Raw genomic sequence first — 20,595 nt, forward strand, 5'->3', positions numbered from 1 at the left:
TAGGAATGGGAATTTCAACAATCAAGGTAGAAACCAAAACCAAGGTCAATCATCCCAATTTGGCAATCAAGGTAACAACAACAATTCTCAAAAGGAACCCAGTGTTCAAGACTTGCTTAAGAACATTTTGCAAGAGCAAGTCAAAACAAACAAGAGGTTTGACAAGATTGAAGCCGACAAGGGTGTTTGTCCAACTTGGACAAATTGCTCAAGAACTTGCCAAGCAAAACCAAAGAAATTCCACTTCTATCCCCTCCACTACATTTCCTCCTAGAGAGAATGCTAGTGCTATGACATTGGGGAAGGGGAGAACTTTAGAATCCCCTCCCAAGAAGAAGAGAAGGGGCAAGTCACAAGAAAGGGTTATTGAGGTTGAAGAGCAAATTGAATAAGAGCTTGTGGTTGAACAAGAGAAAGGGTCATCTTCAAAAGCTAATGAGGAAAAATAAAAGAGTCCTTGGAGCATTGACAAAGGAAAGGAAGGAAGCACCAACACAAAGGATCAACTCAAAGAGATTGAACAAGAGTATGAACCGGAGGTACCATTTCCGAGTGCCCTCACAAGTCCCAAGAAGTTTGATAAAGACTCCGATCTTTATGAGACTTTTAGGAAATATGAGGTCAACATCCCTATTTTTACTATCATTAACACCGTTCCTAGGTATGCAAAGTTCCTCAAAGAACTTTGCACCCCTAAACGGAAGCCAAGGAAAGGAGTTGAAAGAGTCACGGTTAGTAGGCATGTCTCGGCAATTTTCAAACAAAATCTTCCCAAAAGGTGCGATGATTCGGGCATGCTAACTATACCGTGCTCAATTGGAGGCAAAGCTTTTGTTAGAGCTATGCTATACTCGGGGTCCTCCATTAATGTCATGCCTTATTCCATTTATGAGACCTTAGAATTGCCTCCCTTGTCTAAGACCAATGTTGTGATCCAATTGGCGGATCGTTCTACAATTCACCCTAAAGGTCTTGTAGAGGATGTGTAGGTAGAGGTTGATAAGTTCATATTCCCGGCCGATTTTTATGTTTTGGACATGGAACCGGACTCTAAGACTACACCCCTTTTGCTAGGGAGGCCTTTTATGAGAACCTCCAAAATCAAACTTGACATGTATGATGGAACTTTGACCATGGAATTTGAAGGGAAAGTTTTGAAATATAATGTGTATGAGACGATGAAAAAGACCGATGATTTGAGTTGTTGCTACTTTCTTGATAAAATTGAATATTTGGCAAATCGAGTTTACCAAATTAGTCATAGGGACCCACTTGAGGTGACCCTCACTAACAATGTCGAGAAGGAAGGGTTGCAGTTTTTGTTGTCTTATGATGTGCAGGAAAATATAGAGGCATTGGAAAAGGAAGAACCACTAGAAGAATAAAAGGAAGAAAAAGAAATGAAAGAAATTGAGGAAGAAATGTCGAGCACAGGCGCAGCCTGCGCAAGCCCAATGCGCAGCCTACACAGACCCCTAGCGCAGCCTGCGCAATTCCCAGCTCATCCGAATCATGTTTTTCTTCCTATTCTTATGACAACCCATCCAAATTCCTTCCCCTAGAGGTCTCCCTTGAAAGACCACTTACATCCATCATTAAGCCACCCACCCCCAATCTAAAACCACTCCCCGACCACTTGAAGTACGTCTTTCTTGGGGCAAACAACACTCTACCCCTCATAATTTCAAACCAACTTAAGGGTGATCAAGAAAGTAGATTGGTGGATGTTTTGCACAAGTACAAGGAAGCTTTTGGGTGGAGCATTGCGGATCTAAAAGGGATAAGCCCAAGCGTTTGCATGCACAAGATCTGTTTGGAAGGGGAAGCAAAGCCGGTTCGTCAACCACAAAGAAGATTGAACCCACCAATGATGGAGGTGGTGAAGGAAGAGATCATCAAGCTACTCCAAATGGGAATCATCTACCCAATTAGTGACTCTCAATGGGTAAGCCCCACTCAATGTGTACCTAAAAAGGGTGGTATGACGGTAATCGAGGGCAAAGAAGGAGCTTTAATTCCCACCCGGATTCAAACCGGGTGGAGAGTTTGCATCGATTATCGCCGCCTAAATTCCGTGACTTTCAAAGATCATTTTCCTCTACCCTTTTGATATAGAGATTTGCCGTCACTTCCCAATCAAAAACAATTTATAAAACCAAATAAAAGTAGTATTTATTCGGGTGTCGAACACGAAGATGGCGGGGGTTAGATACTTGGTTTGTTTAAGTCTTTAGTTTAGTCAAACAAAATAAGATGTTGATTTATCTAAATTAAGATGCAAACAAATTAAATTAAACTAAATGGGATTGTATTCAATTGATGGAAGGCTAAGGTCTTTGGGTTCACAAAGGGCAATTAGGGGGAGAAACAAGGTCTAACAAGAAAAGGGTAATAATAGTGGTCAAGAGTTTAAGACTAATTTCTTAGTCACCTTAAGCTCCTCAATAAGTTGTCACTTGATCGAGATGAACTAGCTACAAATAAAGCATTAAGACTACCCAATAGCATGAGCACCAAGACGGATCGAATGCATCAAAGAGATGTTCTAACTTTCATTAAAACTCATCGATAAGCACTTCTAAAACTATCTAATAGCACAATGCACCAAGGTAAGCCAAACATGTTAATAAAATGTCCAATTTTCATTGAGGCATTTCCACAAACACTTCAAATGCATTCAGAGTAGAAACCAAATAATCACCCAATTCAAAAGGTTAACAACCCAAATTCATCCCCTTAATTACCCAAATTCCCCCTATGACCTTAGATAAGACTACTCACACATGTTCATGGGTGAGAAATTAACAACAAATTCCAACAAAACACAAGTAAACATTGCAAACATGATAAAGACTAATACTTTTGATGAATAACAATTAAACAACATAAGAAATGTAAACAAACGAAAATAATGTAAACAAAAGATGAGAATTGTACCAACAAAGAGGAAAGTAACAATCTTGGACAATAATGGAAGAATGAATTTCTTCTAATCTTCAAATACAACCCAAAATACTAATTGTATACTAATGAGAGATGAAGAACTTGCATAAACAAAGGAAGAATTTAACTAATAATTAAAGAAAGATTGCAAATTTTATTGAATGAAAAATGAGAATGAAAATATTAGGGTTCTTGAGTTACAATATAGAGAGACTAGAGAGAATAAAACTAAGGTAAACTAATTTCTATCTAATTCTATGGTAGTCTAATGTGTTTCTAAAGTTCTTATGTGTGGTCTTTTATACTAGTTATTAATATTAATAATACTACTAATTAGTAATTACTAATAATAATGATAATAATAATAATAATCCTAATAATGATAATAATACTCCTCATCTATCGACACATATGACACAAACAAAACAAAATTCAAGAGGAAGGGGAAACACGGGAAAAAGACGACAAAACGCAGCAAAGGGGGGGCTCTGCCGGTCAGCCGGCGGTCGGTGCGAGGTGTCGGCAGCGCGTAGCTTGAAGAAAGGGGTTGAATTAAATGGGGTGTAGTCTATGCCGGCCTGTCGGCTGCCGGGCAACCGGCATAGAGCACAAGAAATTGATGCAAGGTGGATTGTGGTGTTGCGTGCGTGCTTGTGCCGGTGGGCTAGGGCCGTGCGAGTCTTCATAAAAAGGAGGTAAATAGCGTGTGCGGCTACCGGCAGGGCATGTCGGCTGCCGGCAAGCCGGCATGGAGAACAATGGTTTCCAAATAACTCGTTTCGATTCCGAGTTCGAATCTGATTATGCTTTGGTGATGGTGGAGTTGCTTTTGTTGTCGTGGTGGTATGGTGGTTGAATGCGGATGTCGGGTTGATAGAGGAATTGTTGCTGGTTGTCGTTGCATTGAGAAACGGAGCAGGGGACGTCAATGGTGGTTTGCAGGGGAGGTGTTTATGGCAGGGGAAGTTGGTGAAATGAAGATGGTGAAAATGGAGGTATGTTAATGGCGTTGATGATGGGGATGACTGAATGAAGGTGAAAGTTGAAATCTTTGTGGTGATTTCGTATGACGGAAAAAATGGTGATGAATGATGCAGGGGAAGATGATGAAGAAGCAATGTCCTGATTACAGTGAATATGCGTCTAAGTCAAAGTTGACTTTGCTACATTTGATTAATGCTATACTTCGTATTTGACCCATCTCAATTCCATCTCGATTTACTCTAACTTGAATCCCGTCTTTATTATTCTCCTTCACCTACAAATTATAATTAATAAAATAATTAATATAATAACACAATAATAGCAATAATACTGATATTATATAAAAACCCGACTGAATATTAAAGATAACTACGAGGACTAATTATTATAAATTACTAATTTAAATGAGCTATATAATCAATGAAACGCACAAAATCGAGTCGGAATAAGCTATAAATGCGGGGCAAAATATAACCAAAATACGACTCATCAAATCTCCCCACACTTAAACCTTACTCGTCCTCGAGTAAGCTCATTAAATTAAACTAAGACCCGTAATATAAGAGAACTAGCTAAACTAATAATATCCGATGAAAGGCAATTAACGGGCCTTCTCCGTCCCTTCAACTCACACCGAAACACAATGAGGTATGCATTCCGATGCAAGGCAAGTGGGAGCTTGCGGAAAACTTCTTGACACATCCAACATTAAGCACGGATCGACATATAGGATGCATCACAAAAAGTCACCCGCTTTCCTCATCTAAGCGGGGTTTTGCTTCAAATTGAAAGGTCTAGGTTAGGTGAAACCGTCTCAAAACCTCAACGAGGTGCCAACTCCATAAGCGTGGCACAAGCAACCCAAATATGTTCACAAAAGCCAAAGAAACACATTCTAAGGCGGGAAAAGGGGAAGCAAGGCTAGTCCTCCAAGAATGACACGACACGCGCAAGATTCAACCAAAAGAGACCCATGGCTAAGGGGACTTAGACCATCGACAACCTCACGGATTTCACTCGTCACTCATTTAAAGACCGGGTGTTTTTGTACAAAAAGTAGCCAAACACTCTCCTACTACGACTCGTGAGAACGTGTCCGCAATCTAATGTGTAAAACAGTCCTATGTCCAAATGAGATGCAAAATGTAACAATGCGCAAGCCATGAAATAAGGGTTGTAATGGGGCTAAGGAGTAGGACGGAACGGGATTGGTGCAAGCACCGTTTGGATATGTGGAGTTCAAATCAAGAATTATCGACACATCACATCCCTTTCCTTATTGCAACACTTGAGACACGTCTATGCCCTAACATAGAATGGATCACCAAAACTATGCAAAAATTGCATAAACCCAACTCAAATTGGAAAAATTTAAAAGTACTCCTCTTATTTCAACAAATGGTAACGTCTACACCCTAACAAAAATCCGGTTTCCCAAGTCATGCAAAAATTGTGTAAACCCGACTCATTTTGGAAAAACATCAATTTGCCCCTTTATTTAGCAACGGCTCTTTCTACCCCGTTTAATGATGATGAGGGGTGTTGCTTGCCTTTTTCTTCTTTTAACACAAATATATACAAAACAACCAACTCTTTTTTTGAATTTTTCACAACTTTTTCACTTTTCTATTTTGTTTTTCATTTCTTTTTCAAAACCTCTTAATTATATACAATGCCAAATGCATACCAAATTTCGACCCAAGTGGATATGTATACTATCCACCACTATGACCCGAATCACCTCCTACAACACTACTACAAAACCGACCAATTCTTGATCAAGGAAGGGTGGTTATGGGATGTAGCTATTTTAGTGAGTTTGCCAAATGAATAGGTTGAGGCTCAAAGGGGGTGAATCAAAAAGGGAGATAATGGAAGGGACAAAACAAGGCAATTTGGCTATGTGAGGTTCATATGCATGTGGAAACAAATTTTATTTCATAACTTGTGCACAAAAAATGAAATGCAAATCATGGCCTAAGGACGGAATGACACACTTATGCGTCTAGACATAACACGTCTCGCGAGGAGACATACTCACAATCCTAAGTGGGGGTCGGGTATGAATGCACCGACCCTAGGAGGCTCTAATCCTTACATTTGAGTAGTTCGGTCGAGGTCTAGATCTAGCCTACGGTCCTCTCGGTCTCACAAGGCGGCCAAAACTTGGTGGACATGCCCTTTTTCCCATATGCTAACCATGTGACACGGGTGCGAGCCATGGGGAGGGGGAAGGCACGGTCAAGACATAAATCATCATTGGGGTATCATAATCCCTCCCTAGACCACATTTTTTGAAAACATGTATTCACAAACTCAATGCAAACGCAAATTAAGCACAAACAAATATATACAAGACATAATGCATGCGGAAATTAAACAAACATGAATTTAAACGTGCAACAAGTTTGACTAATCCTAGCAACACATCAATACCAACAATCCAAAAGTTCCCAGAAGGAACATCCAAGGCACAAAAATTCCCATCCTCCTTCAAATATGCAAGATATATAAAGAAAGAACGGTAAAGGAGTAAGAGATTAGAATGAGTTTACCAAGCGACTTCTAGCTCCTTTTTGCCTCAAATGGTCATTGCATATGCCAAAGGTTAGCCAAACATATATATACAATGCAATATTTTTGTATTTTTCAGAAAATTTTCAATTTTTAGGCATTTTCTTGTTTTTTTTTTTCTTAAATTTACAAGTATATAATGATATGAACAAATATAGACAATATTCACAAAGTGGATATTTCCCTCTCCACACTTGAAATTTACATTGTCCTCAATGGAACAAAGGATAGGGAGAGAATATGAAAAATAAATAACATATTTTTGGTGGTTTTTGAATTTTTCGAAAATAAAGAACATGTTTTTGGATTTTTTTGAATATTTTAAAATAAATAACATGTTTTTGTATTTTTAAAATGATGGAATTTCCTCCCCACACTTATTTATTTACATATTTCCAATGGAAATAAATGTGTGGAGGAAATTCGGAAATGAAATACATGTTTTTGGTGATTTTTGATTTTTCAAATGTTTAGTGATTTTCAAATAAGCATGCAATGCATGATCTAACCTATATGCAATGTTGAAATACGATGCAACCTATACTATATGAATGCAAAGAGAGCTAATTTAGATTAACTCCTAATCGAATCATGTCACTAAATGCAAAATGCGGTAAAAACTTAAATAAAGAGAAGGAGAATATATACATTGCGGTGGTTCTTAAGTAACTCCACCAAACCTCTTCATTCAAGGACTTCATTCAACCGGGATCAATATCCCGAGATCCCACCAACCTTCCACCTTCAATACAAGGATCAACAACACATGAACCCTTGTTCTTCATCATCAAAGTATGCAACTTACTCATGGCATCTTGAACTTCTTGCCATTTTCGGTTCATTTCTTCTTCAAGCTTTTCCTTAGTCTCTTTGTCAACATTAGGGTCACATACCCTATTTACTTTCGATCTCTTCCTCCATCTTTTTGGTTTCTTCTTTTCAATTCTTGGTTTTGATTTTGGAGGGGCATTGGTGCTATAATTGAACTCAGTTTCCCAAGTCTTGCCCATTTCCCCACACTTATCTTTAACATTCACTTCTTCTTCAAGGAACTTATCCGGTGGCTCATCATCAACTTTTGGCTCACAAGAAATTAAGAGCTCCATGTTCTCATCTTCATTCTCATGGAGTTCTAATGTTTCCACGGCAAACATGTTTTGAACCACGGTTTTCTTTGAAGCATGTGGTAGCTTGAATTCAACTTTTTCCTTCCCAATTTTGAATGACAATTGTCCCTCTTTGACATTTATGGTAGCTCCTCCCGTGGCCAAAAATGGCCTACCAAGAATGATACGAGAGCGTCTTCCCATAGGGATGTCCAACACAATAAAATCGGTAGGAATTGAAAGCTTACCAACTTGAACCATGATATCCTTGAGAATCCCATTCGGAGATTTGATTGTCCCGTCGGCAAGCTTGATTGTAATGGAAGTGCGGGCTAAGCTTGAAATATTCAACCTCTTCACAAGGGCAAGTGGTATGACACTCACACTTGCCCCTAAATCACATAAAGCACTATCCACCTTTTGGTCACCAACGGTACAAGGAATTGAGAAACTCCCGGGGTCATCAAGTTTGATGGGGATTTCTTTATATTTGACCACATTGCACTTCTCACTTGAGAAATCAAGCTCATGGCTACTAATATCCACTCTTCTAGAAATGACTTCTTCTTGCTTGGCCAAAGAGTGCTCTTCTACCATCACCATCTCTTCTTTTTCCGGGTTCCTCTCAACTTCTACCCTCACATTTGGTGATTTCACAATTTCTTCAAGCACAAATTCTTCACTCATAGTGGTTGGTGAAGTCATAATCATCTCTCCCTTACCCGGGTCAACTTCAACATCCAAGCTTGTACCATGAATTGTCATTATTTGCTCAAGCACATAGTCTTCTATGCTCTCTTTTTCGGGCTCACGGTCAACTTCTTGGAATGTTTCCATAGCCATGGAAAAGGGAGTAGTGTAAGATAACTCCTCTTGACTTGGCAAATCAAATGACTCTTCTCTTTCCTCTTCAACTCCAACCATGATAGCATTAATTTCCTTTGCCTTCATAGGGTCTCTTGGGTTTTGCCCTTGTCTTAGAAATACACCCGGTGGTTTTTGAGAACTCATGAGAGCTTGGGAAGCCACTTTAGCTTCAAGACTCTTGATTTGTTGTTGGGTATTACTTGCCAAATCCCCTATCAACTTCACCAAGTTTTCATATTTATCATCTCCCATGGTATTGCTTGCTTGGGGTGGTGGCTCTTGGTTGAAAGGTTGGTTGGAAATTGGAAGAGAAAAGCCATATCCTTGATCTTTAAAGTTGGAATTTTGGTTGTTCCCTTGGTACCCTTGATTGAACCCTTGATTTTGCCCTTGGTTGTACCTTTGATTATTGTTGTATCCTTGATTGAACCCATTGTTGTTATTCCATTGATTGAATCCTTGGCCAAACCCTTGGTTAGCTTGGTTTCCTTGGTAAAAGTTTTGATTACCTTGGTTCCCTTGGTTACCCCTATAATCTTGGTATGCTTGAGATTGGTTGGCAAAGTTTTGGTTGGATCCTTGGTTGTTGTTGAATGAGGGTCTAGGTGGACGGTTGGAAAAATTGTTAAATGCTTGGAAAGCATTCACCTCTTGCACATTGTTCCCATCAAAGTTGTTGTAATTGTTGGCACACAAGTCATATGTGTGACCACTTCCTCCACAAAGTTCACAACTTGAGACTTGACCCACTTCCTCCATGGGTGCCCCATGTGAGGTTGCGGCTTGGTGCACTTGATTTCTTTGAAACTTCTCAAATTATTTTGTGAGTAAGTCGAGCTTGGCATTTGTCTCGGAGTTGGAGGAGTTTTCCTTAGGAAACTTCACATTCCTTCTTAGCATGTTACCTCTAGAACCATAGTTTGCTTCCGAATCTACCATTTTCTTGATCAATGTCGTGCCCTCTTCATCACTCAAGTGATCAAATCCTCCCCCCGCGGAGGCATTTACCATCTCCTTAGTCCTCGATAGCAAAGTTTGGAAGAATGTTTGAGTGATGTACCATTCCGGTATTCCATGGTGGGGGCAACTTGCTATCAAGTCTTGATAACGGTCCCAAGCTTCACCCAAAGACTCCTCTTCCTCTTGTTGAAATGTATGAATCTCATTACGGAGCATCGCGGTCTTTGAGGAAGGGTAATATTTGGCCATGAATGCTTTAGCCAAGGCATCCCAAGTAGTGAAAGTATCCGGTGGGTGAATGTTCAACCATCGGTCCGCTTTGCCCGTCAATGAAAACGGAAACAACATCATTCTCAAGGTGTCCTCGGACACCCCATTCTTTTTCATCATTGAAACCTTCCTCTTAAACTTCCGGAGGTGAGCATGGGCATCCTCTTCAATATGCCCCCCCGAACAAATCCTTCTCAATCAACCCGAGTTGGGCGGGATGCATCTCAAAGTTGTTGGGAGCCAAGGCGCCAAAATTAATTGGGTCACAAGCATCATTGTGGTTAGGACGGTTATGGTCACGTAAAGCCATTGGTGGTAGATTTGGTATATGAGGGGGTGGTGTTTGAGGTGGAGTATTTGGGAGTTGGAAATTATAGAAAGGATTTTCTAGGAGGTGATCAATGGTGTTGTTTGGTTGTTGTTGTGTTGTGTTTTCAAAGAGAGGTTGGGTGGGTGAATTTGCTTGGTTTATGGTTGCTTGAGAAGAGGTTCTAACCCTTGCAATGGTCCTATTCCTTAAGGCTCTAAAAAGCCTTTCGGGGTCGGAGTCAAAGAGCAAAGCTTGGTGGTTCCTCCTAGGCATACAACTTGACAAACCGTAAGACTCCTAGTGCTTTTACACACTAGGGTAAGGCAAAAATCACACACACTCTACAAGAAGCACACAAGCTACACAAACAAGCAAACAACAAGTAAAGACTAAAGCTAGAAACTTCAACTAACTAAGCATAACCTAACGCCATCCCCGGCAACGGCGCCATTTTGATATAAGGATTTGCCGTCACTTCCCAATCAAAAACAATTTATAAAACCAAATAAAAGTAGTATTTATTCGGGTGTCGAACACGAAGATGGCGGGGGTTAGATACTTGGTTTGTTTAAGTCTTTAGTTTAGTCAAACAAAATAAGATGTTGATTTATCTAAATTAAGATGCAAACAAGTTAAATTAAACTAAATGGGATTGTATTCAATTGATGGAAGGCTAAGGTCTTTGGGTTCACAAAGGGCAATTAGGGGGAGAAACAAGGTCTAACAAGAAAAGGGTAATAATAGTGGTCAAGAGTTTAAGACTAATTTCTTAGTCACCTTAAGCTCCTCAATAAGTTGTCACTTGATCGAGATGAACTAGCTACAAATAAAGCATTAAGACTACCCAATAGCATGAGCACCAAGACGGATCGAATGCATCAAAGAGATGTTCTAACTTTCATTAAAACTCATCGATAAGCACTTCTAAAACTATCTAATAGCACAATGCACCAAGGTAAGCCAAACATGTTAATAAAATGTCCAATTTTCATTGAGGCATTTCCACAAACACTTCAAATGCATTCAGAGTAGAAACCAAATAATCACCCAATTCAAAAGGTTAACAACCCAAATTCATCCCCTTAATTACCCAAATTCCCCTATGACCTTAGATAAGACTACTCACACATGTTCATGGGTGAGAAATTAACAACAAATTCCAACAAAACACAAGTAAACATTGCAAACATGATAAAGACTAATACTTTTGATGAATAACAATTAAACAACATAAGAAATGTAAACAAACGAAAATAATGTAAACAAAAGATGAGAATTGTACCAACAAAGAGGAAAGTAACAATCTTGGACAATAATGGAAGAATGAATTTCTTCTAATCTTCAAATACAACCCAAAATACTAATTGTATACTAATGAGAGATGAAGAACTTGCATAAACAAAGGAAGAATTTAACTAATAATTAAAGAAAGATTGCAAATTTTATTGAATGAAAAATGAGAATGAAAATATTAGGGTTCTTGAGTTACAATATAGAGAGACTAGAGAGAATAAAACTAAGGTAAACTAATTTCTATCTAATTCTATGGTAGTCTAATGTGTTTCTAAAGTTCTTATGTGTGGTCTTTTATACTAGTTATTAATATTAATAATACTACTAATTAGTAATTACTAATAATAATGATAATAATAATAATAATCCTAATAATGATAATAATACTCCTCATCTATCGACACATATGACACAAACAAAACAAAATTCAAGAGGAAGGGGAAACACGGGAAAAAGACGACAAAACGCAGCAAAGGGGGGGCTCTGCCGGTCAGCCGGCGGTCGGTGCGAGGTGTCGGCAGCGCGTAGCTTGAAGAAAGGGGTTGAATTAAATGGGGTGTAGTCTATGCCGGCCTGTCGGCTGCCGGGCAACCGGCATAGAGCACAAGAAATTGATGCAAGGTGGATTGTGGTGTTGCGTGCCGGTAGCCCGGCTGCCGGTGGCTAGGACCGGTAGCGAGTCTTCATAAAAAGGAGGTAAATAGCGTGTGCGGCTACCGGCAGGGCATGTCGGCTGCCGGCAAGCCGGCATGGAGAACAATGGTTTCCAAATAACTCGTTTCGATTCCGAGTTCGAATCTGATTATGCTTTGGTGATGGTGGAGTTGCTTTTGTTGTCGTGGTGGTATGGTGATTGAATGCGGATGTCGGGTTGATAGAGGAATTGTTGCTGGTTGTCGTTGCATTGAGAAACGGAGCAGGGGACGTCAATGGTGGTTTGCAGGGGAGGTGTTTATGGCAGGGGAAGTTGGTGAAATGAAGATGGTGAAAATGGAGGTATGTTAATGGCGTTGATGATGGGGATGACTGAATGAAGGTGAAAGTTGGGCTGCTGTGGTGATTTCGTATGACGGAAAAAATGGTGATGAATGATGCAGGGGAAGATGATGAAGAAGCAATGTCCTGATTACAGTGAATATGCGTTTAAGTCAAAGTTGACTTTGCTACATTTGATTAATGCTATACTTCGTATTTGACCCATCTCAATTCCATCTCGATTTACTCTAACTTGAATCCCGTCTTTATTATTCTCCTTCACCTACAAATTATAATTAATAAAATAATTAATATAATAACACAATAATAGCAATAATACTGATATTATATAAAAACCCGACTGAATATTAAAGATAACTACGAGGACTAATTATTATAAATTACTAATTTAAATGAGCTATATAATCAATGAAACGCACAAAATCGAGTCGGAATAAGCTATAAATGCGGGGCAAAATATAACCAAAATACGACTCATCACCTTTCTAGACCAAATGCTAGAGAGGTTAGGGGAGAAGGAATTCTATTGTTTCTTGGACGGATATTCCGGATACTTTCAAATTCCCATACGTCCGGAGGATCAATCCAAGACAACATTCACATGCCCTTTCGGAACATATGCATACCGAAGGATGCCCTTCGGTCTATGTAATGCTCCGGGTACATTTCAACGTTGCATGGTGAGTCTTTTCTCGGATCTTGTAGAAAGAGTCTTAGAAGTCTTCATGGATGTTTTGAAGCTTGCTTGGACCACCTAACTATGGTCCTATCACGATGCATGGAGTCACACCTTGTGTTGAATTCCGAAAAATGTCACTTTATGGTTAAAAGCGGCATCGTGTTAGGTCACATAGTCTCAAAGAGAGGGATTGAGGTGGATATGGCTAAAGTTGAAGTGATAAAAACCTTGCCATATCCTACTAATACTCAGGAGATAAGGTCGTTCCTAGGACACGCGGGCTTCTACCGTCGATTTATTAAGGACTTTTCAAGATTGCTTACCCCTTGTGGAAGCTTTTGCACAAGGATATGGAGTTTGTTTTTGATGATGATTGTAGGTTGGCATTCGATAATTTGAAGGAAAATCTTGTAACGGCCCCGATAATTCAAGCTCCAAAATGGGACCTCCCGTTTGAAATCATGACCGATGCTAGTGATTATGCCCTTGGCGCTGTTTTAGGCCAAAGGGACGGGAAGATTGCATATGTGATACAATATGCTTCTTCACTCTTGAATGATGCTCAACGGAACTACACCGTCACGGAAAAGGAATTTTTGGTAGTGGTGTATGCCATTGAAAAGTTCGGGGCTTATCTCTTGGGTGCCAAGGTCATCATCTATACCGATCACAAGTCTATAAGGCAACTTGTAGACAAGAAGGACACCAAAGCAAGGCTAATGAGATGGGTGCTTTTGTTGAGCGAGTTTGACATCGAGATCAAGGACAAGCAAGGGAGTGCTAATGTGGTAGCCGACCATTTGAGTAGGCTTCACATCAATGAGGATCTCGTGAAGACCATGGGAGTAGTTGACGGTAGCTTACCACATGAATCTCTTTATTCCATGAAGGCCGTTAAGCCTTGGTATGCCAACCTTGTCAATTACATGGTAACCAAGAAGTTTCCCACCTCACTCTCATCGAGTCAAAGAAATAAGATCAAGTCCGATTCTAGATTCTATATATGGGATGAACCATATCTATGGAAAATGTGTCAAGATCAAGTCATCCGACATTGTGTACCGGATGTAGAAATCCCATCCATCCTCAAACATTGCCATGAGTACGCTTGTGGGGATCACTTTGGGCCTCATAGAACGGCACGTAAGATCCTTGAGTGCGGGTTCTATTGGCCCAAGTTGTTTAAAGATGCTCACGTTTTCGTCAATACTTGTGACAAATTCCAACGGGTTGGCAACATCTCACGACGAAACGAAATGCCCCAACAACCGATGCTTTATTTGGAGGTTTTCGATGTGTGGGGGATAGACTTCATGGGTCCATTCCCCAAGTCGGATGGGTATCTCTATATCCTATTAGCGGTGGACTATGTTTCAAAATGGGTCGAGGCTATACCAACTAGGAATGATGACGCAAGGACGGTCTCAAGCTTTGTTCACAACAATATCTTCTCAAGGTTTGGCTATCCTAGGGCGTTGATAAGTGACCGGGGGACTCATTTTTGCAATAGGATTTTGGAGGAATTGTTAAAGAGGTACAGGGTCGTGCACAAAGTCTCCACCGCCTACCACCCACAAACCAATGGGCAAGCGGAAGTATCCAATCGGGAGATCAAGAATATCTTACAAAAAACAGTGAACCCGGATAGGAAAGATTGGAGTCAAAGGTTGAATGACGCTCTTTGGGCGTATCGCACCGCTTACAAGACACCAATTGGTATGTCTCCGTACCGACTCATTTATGGGAAGGCATGTCATCTTCCTTTGGAAGTGGAGCATAGAGCCTATTGGGCCATCAAATCCTTCAACCAAAGCATAGATGATGCGGGCCTCCATCGGAAGCTTCAACTTCAAGAAATTGAAGAAATCCGTCTTGAATCTTATGATAATGCCGCCATATACAAAGAGAAAGCTAGAATATAGCATGATCGAATGATAAGTCGGCGGGTTTTCAAGGAAGGCACCAAGGTTCTTGTTTTTCAAAACCGGTTAAAGTTGTTCTCCGGGAAGTTAATATCAAGATGGGTTGGACCATTCATTGTGAGCAAAGTCAACCCTCATGGAGCGGTCGAAGTTGAGAACCCGAGCACGGGAAAGACAATTAAGGTGAATGGACAACGACTTAAAGAGTATCATGAAGGCATGGAAGCACAAATCGTTGAACAAGTCACTTTGGAAGACCCCATTTATCAAGCATGATCATGAGAAGCACTTTGTCGAGCCATCGACGTTAAAAATACGGCACAAATTTGTAAATATTCTATCCCAAATTAATTGCTTTCCTAGCGTAGTTTATTTCCGCAATTTATTTACTTGCATGTTAATTTCATTGAATCAATTTCGTTTGCATTGACATGTAAAAAGGCACTTGAGGTTTGTTAAATGATGTAGTGAATTGCAAGTACCCTCTTGGAAGGCGTGCCAAGAGGAGATGAGAGTCGGGTTTACTAGGCAAAATGATTGGAAGAAGCTTTGAAGAAGGGAGAAGGGAAATGGGAGAAGAAAAAATGAACTAAATATTGAATTGCAATTAAAAGGACCAAGAACAAATCTGCGAAGCTAGGCGCAGCCTGCGCATCGGGCTTGCGCAGGTGCGCACGATTGCGCAGGCAAGGCAAAAATATGCGCAGCCTGCGCAGGACTGTAATCCTGATTCCTTATCTTTCCCAATCCCGTTTTCAACCTCATTCTTTACTAAGCTTTCTTCGACAACTGCCCCAACACCCTCCTCTCATTCACTCCAAATCCAACCAAATCACCACTTATCATCAACAAACCCCAACTTCTTCACCAAATTCTTCAGCAAATTCATCTTGGATATCAAAAACACCTTCAAACATCCCAATTTATGACAAAAATCCCCCAATCTCCCAAGAACCCTAATTTTTTTCGGGTTAATTTGAAGCTATTTCAAGTGAATTTCTGGGTTATAAAGGGATTTTTATGCAACATTCTTCTTTATTCAAGCAAGATTGAGGATTTCCGAGAAGGTATAACAACTTTCTTCACTATCTTTGTCTTAAATTTATTCAATTCAATTTCCTTTGAGTAGTTGAGTTGAATTATTGCTTGTAATTGCTTATTTGGGGATTGTTGGCAATCATTTTCTGTTAGGGAAGGCAAAAATTCAACAAAATTACCTTAACTACACAAGATTGTGCTAGTGCACACAAGGTGTTTGTTGAATTGCCCCTTAAAATTTTTTTCAGATTTTTGGTTGTTTTCAGTGGTTGTTTTTGCATTTTTTGAAAGAAAGCAAGATGGTTTTTGGTCTTGGCAAGGGAAAATCAAAGAAAAAGGGTGAGTCCTCAACCCAACCTCCACCCAATGCACCACCCAAACCTTTTAGAGGGGATGAAGGGTTACCAAACAACACCAAGACTTACTTTAAGTTCCTTGAGAGTAAGCCCTTACCGATTTCAAAATTCCTTCACCCGGGGACCTTGAGAAACATGGGGATCTATGACCAAACCCTTGCCTTCCTCACCAAGGTGGGATTAGAGAGGTACATGAACCTCCAACCTCATACATACTCCGCCTATACCTTAGAGTTCCTTTCTACCATAGTAATCACGGGGGAAAGAGGGAATGAAAGGGTGAGTTTTAGGTTGAACAAGACATGGCACACTCTAACCTTTGAGAGGGTGAGGGAAATTTTGAGGATCACTAAGCCACCTTCCTCCATAAACCTTCCGGGAATGGCCTTGAACGATACTTGGTGTGCACTCACGGGGAAAACACACATGACCAATAACGACAAGATCTCCTCAATCAGAAACCCCCCCATCCGGATTCTTACACGTATGATTTCGTGTTTCTTCTTTACGATGGGGGAGCCTACCAAACTCAATGAGGGGGTCCGTGAGTGCATATGGGCGATGTTGCCCGATGGGGAGGGGGTGCCGGATTGGGCAAAGCTTTTTGTGGTTGGTGCATCAAAGCAACGAGAAAACAAAGGGAGCATTAATTGTGGAGGATTGGCCACTCTTTTTGTGGCTAGCTTGGTGGGTGATATTACGAATGAACAACCTCGAGTGTGGGGGAATAACCTTTATAATGAAGCGGGGTTGGTGGAAACCCATATGATTCATCCATTGGACACGGTTCCATGGAGTTGTCATTGGTTGGGGGAAGAGGGTATCAAATATATGAAGCTACCTTTGAATGGCCCCCTTCCAAGTGGACCAAGAGCTCGGGATTTCTTTTGCCCCGCCGAGAGCAACCTCCCCAACCCACCCCCACAAAGAATGAGGAAGAGAAGAGCGGTTGAGTCTTCCCAAGGCCCCCAACAAGAGGAAGAGAGAGAGTTTGAGATCATTGAGGGGGGATTCCATGAGACCCCACACATTCCTTCATCCTACCAACCGCCTCAAGACACTTCTATGTTTGAGGCCGGGGGTTCCTCAAGTCCACCTTTAGCACCATGGCAACACCAAATGTTCAAGTACTTTGAGGAGACCCGGGGGACATTGGAAGCAATTAGTGGGAGGGTTGAGAGCTCCCATTCTTAGCAACAACAACAAGCGCCAAGATTGGAGAGTTTTGATCAATTTCGGAAATCTTTTGAAGAGCATAAAAGGTTGGGAGATGAGGCCGAATTGGCCCAAAGAAAAATGCTTGAGGGGATTGCCAAGAGGCAAGAGGAGTCGTATGCGTGGCAACAACAAAGCGCCAAGGCTTGGGCGAAGAATCAAGCAATGTGGCAAGAGCAAAACAAGTGGCGTGAACAAGTGAGCCACCAATTTGGGGTGCAAAACGAAAGGCACCACCAATACCTTGAGGATTCTTACTATGATTCTCAAGCCCATGAAGACTCCTTCGGCCTTATTCAAGGCCTTTTCGGAATGACTCTCCACCAAAATGAACCCGACTACCAACCCACCATTGATGAAACTCAAGTCAATGCGGCCTACATAAGGGCCAAGCAAGAAAAAGAAAGAAGAGAAAGAGGAAGAATGAACCGGGGGGGCATATGAGCGAGGAGAAGGCTCGGGCCCCTCCAACTAAAAGTTTTGAAGAAGTTGGCACTCCTCCACATTGAGGACAATGTGAGATTTAAGTGTGGGGGAGTGAGAAATTGTAACATATGTAAATTGTCTTTCAAATCAATGCAAATAGAAAAAAAAAATTGAAAAATTGAAAATTCCGGCTAGGTGAAAACCCACAAGGGTGGGCACCTAGGCAAGATTGGAAAAGGTGGCCGAGGACGGAGTGAAAACCCGAAAGGGCATTCCGGGCAAAATGAAGAATCGAGTTGCGAGCCACCGATGAGAGGAAAGGAAAAAGCTAAGGTGAAAACCCGAAAGGGCACCTTAGGCAAAATGAGGGATTTTCAAACAAAAAAATCGAAAAATTGAAAAATGCAACACCAAAAAGATGGAGGGATAAGAAGGGAGCAATAAGGAGGGTCTTGGAAGGAGGTTAGATTTAGGATTTAATTTCTTTTTGAGTCAAAAAAAATTGCTTCAAATTGGTGGTTTTTCATGTTGGCTACTAGGTTGTTGATCTTTATTGGTGTTTGTCCAACTTAGTAGCATAACTTGCATTGCTTGGAGTGATAAGGGGGTGCTATAAGGAGAAGATGAATGAGTGGAGGATTGTTTGGGTCACTTTGCCATTGCCTTGGGATAAGGCAAGAGTGACCACTTCTACTTTGGTGATATAAGAAGGGTGGAGTTGCGTGATGAGTCGGCGTTGGTGGTGTGTCGTGTCCTTGTTTGAGGGAGACATAAGGCGGGGGAGTGAGTGAAGAGTTGTGTCAAATTTGAGTCAAGTTATTTTCTTTTTAATTGGTGGTTGTGTTTTGAGGGAGATGTAAGAAGGAAGAGGAAAGGGGAGAGTGATCATTCACTCCTACACTCTCTTATAGACTTCATGTTTGCTTGTTTTGGGTTTTGCTCGGGACTAGCAAAAGTCTAAGTGTGGGGGAGTTTGATAGTAATGTATTGTGTCGGTCTAAGAGGGTGATTTTATCACCCTCGTGTCTTTTAATATGGGTCTTTTAGTACACTTTTCCTAGCATTTGGCAATTGGTTATTTGGTGGTAACTTGTGCACTTTACCTCGGTTGGACACTTGATCTTAATGCACGGAACCCGAGAGGCAATAGAGCATCTTTCAAAGATCAAGACAAGGCACGAGAGGATCACTTGTAACCCAAAAACTAGTTGGCAGAAGTAAGAATGAAGATTAGAAGAAATGAAGGCAATTGAAGAGGTCTAGCTCGTGGAAAATAGAAGTCCAGAAATGTGAGCCTGTGCGCAGCCTGCGCAAACAGGGTGCGCAGGTGCGCACTATTGTGCAGGCAAGAACAGTGGTTGCGCAGCCTGCGCAGCTCTGCTATACGGGTTTTCTAATCTTCTTTTTGGGCTTCTTAAGTGGAAATCTTTCTAGGTTTTCGTGAAGCCCTATATATATCCGAGAGTTTGAAGACCTAAGGCATTCACCTACCATTCTATCATCTCATCTAATCTCATTTTGAGGGTTTTAATCTTGTAATAATTTAGAAGACAATTTTCCATTCAAGTTGTAATCTTTCTTTATTGTTGGGTTTATGAAGACTATGGAAGGCTAAATCCTTCCCTACTTGGTGTAATCCATTGCAAGTTTTCATCTTTATCATTGTATTGACTCCTTAATCTCTACTCTTTCATTTATTTCAATTTCTAAGTTTGAATGTCATGATGAATGTTTTGTTGTGAGAAGTAATTACCCTTGCCTCTTTAATATTCATCTATTGCTTGTTGTTGCAAAGTTCCTTGCTTTTGTGATAACTTGTTGAAGCATCTCATAATTGTTGTTATCTTGGTTTAAAGTTTCAACCTTTGTGAGTAGAAATTGATTATATCATTGGGTTTGTTGGTTTAAACATATCTTTGTGATATCTCATTTACTTTCCTCTTGGTTTTGTTCTTCATGCTCTTGGCTACAATTCCTACATGGTTTAATGTTAGAATTTGTAGTTTAAGTAGGATTATCATTGTTGGCTTAGATAGTGGTAATCACTTGCTTGAGGATTGTTGTTGGGTAAATGAAAATTGGAGAGAAAAGAGTCTTGCTTTGAGAAAAGTTGAAACTTGTAGGATTATACCAAGTTCCCACCTCTTATAATTGTTACTTGCATACCAAGTGTTTGTTACCTTGTCTCATAGGGAAAATCACATCTCCTTGATTTTGTTACTTGTTTTCTCCATGACAATTCTCCATATATGTCTCTCTATTGTTGTTCATTGTTAATACCCATAGTTTGTGCATAGTCTTGTGCTTTGTCCATATTAATTAATCTAAATTCAAGTTTTTAGTCTTAAATCCCTTCTCTTGGGTCCGACCCTTACTTCCCTTTACTACTATTCTTAATTGCATAGTGTAGAGTTGAGTTTGGTTTATAAATTGTTAATTTGATAGGTTAATTCTAGCTTTTTACGACACCTAGTTTTACCGCTATCAATTATTCATCCCTCTATCCTATTACCAAACCCCACCCAACTTTGAGAAAAAGGAACATACATAGGATGTATTACCTCAGATTTTACTTGTTTTTGAGCATTTTTGTATTTTTTCTGAGCTTATTACCTCAAATTTTATTTGTTTTTGAGCATATGTGTATTTTTTTTGA

General features: G+C 40.4%; 1 non-coding gene across 1 annotated transcript; it reads left to right on the top strand.

The window, feature by feature from the left end:
- Positions 1–9,543: 9,543 nt before the first annotated feature.
- LOC141609547 (small nucleolar RNA R71) lies at positions 9,544–9,650 on the top strand. The gene has a single exon (XR_012527466.1). It is a non-coding gene; the product is annotated as a small nucleolar RNA R71 (small nucleolar RNA).
- Positions 9,651–20,595: the final 10,945 nt, after the last annotated feature.

Source organism: Silene latifolia, chromosome 10, assembly GCF_048544455.1.
Source record: "Silene latifolia isolate original U9 population chromosome 10, ASM4854445v1, whole genome shotgun sequence".
Classification (NCBI taxonomy): domain Eukaryota; kingdom Viridiplantae; phylum Streptophyta; class Magnoliopsida; order Caryophyllales; family Caryophyllaceae; genus Silene; species Silene latifolia.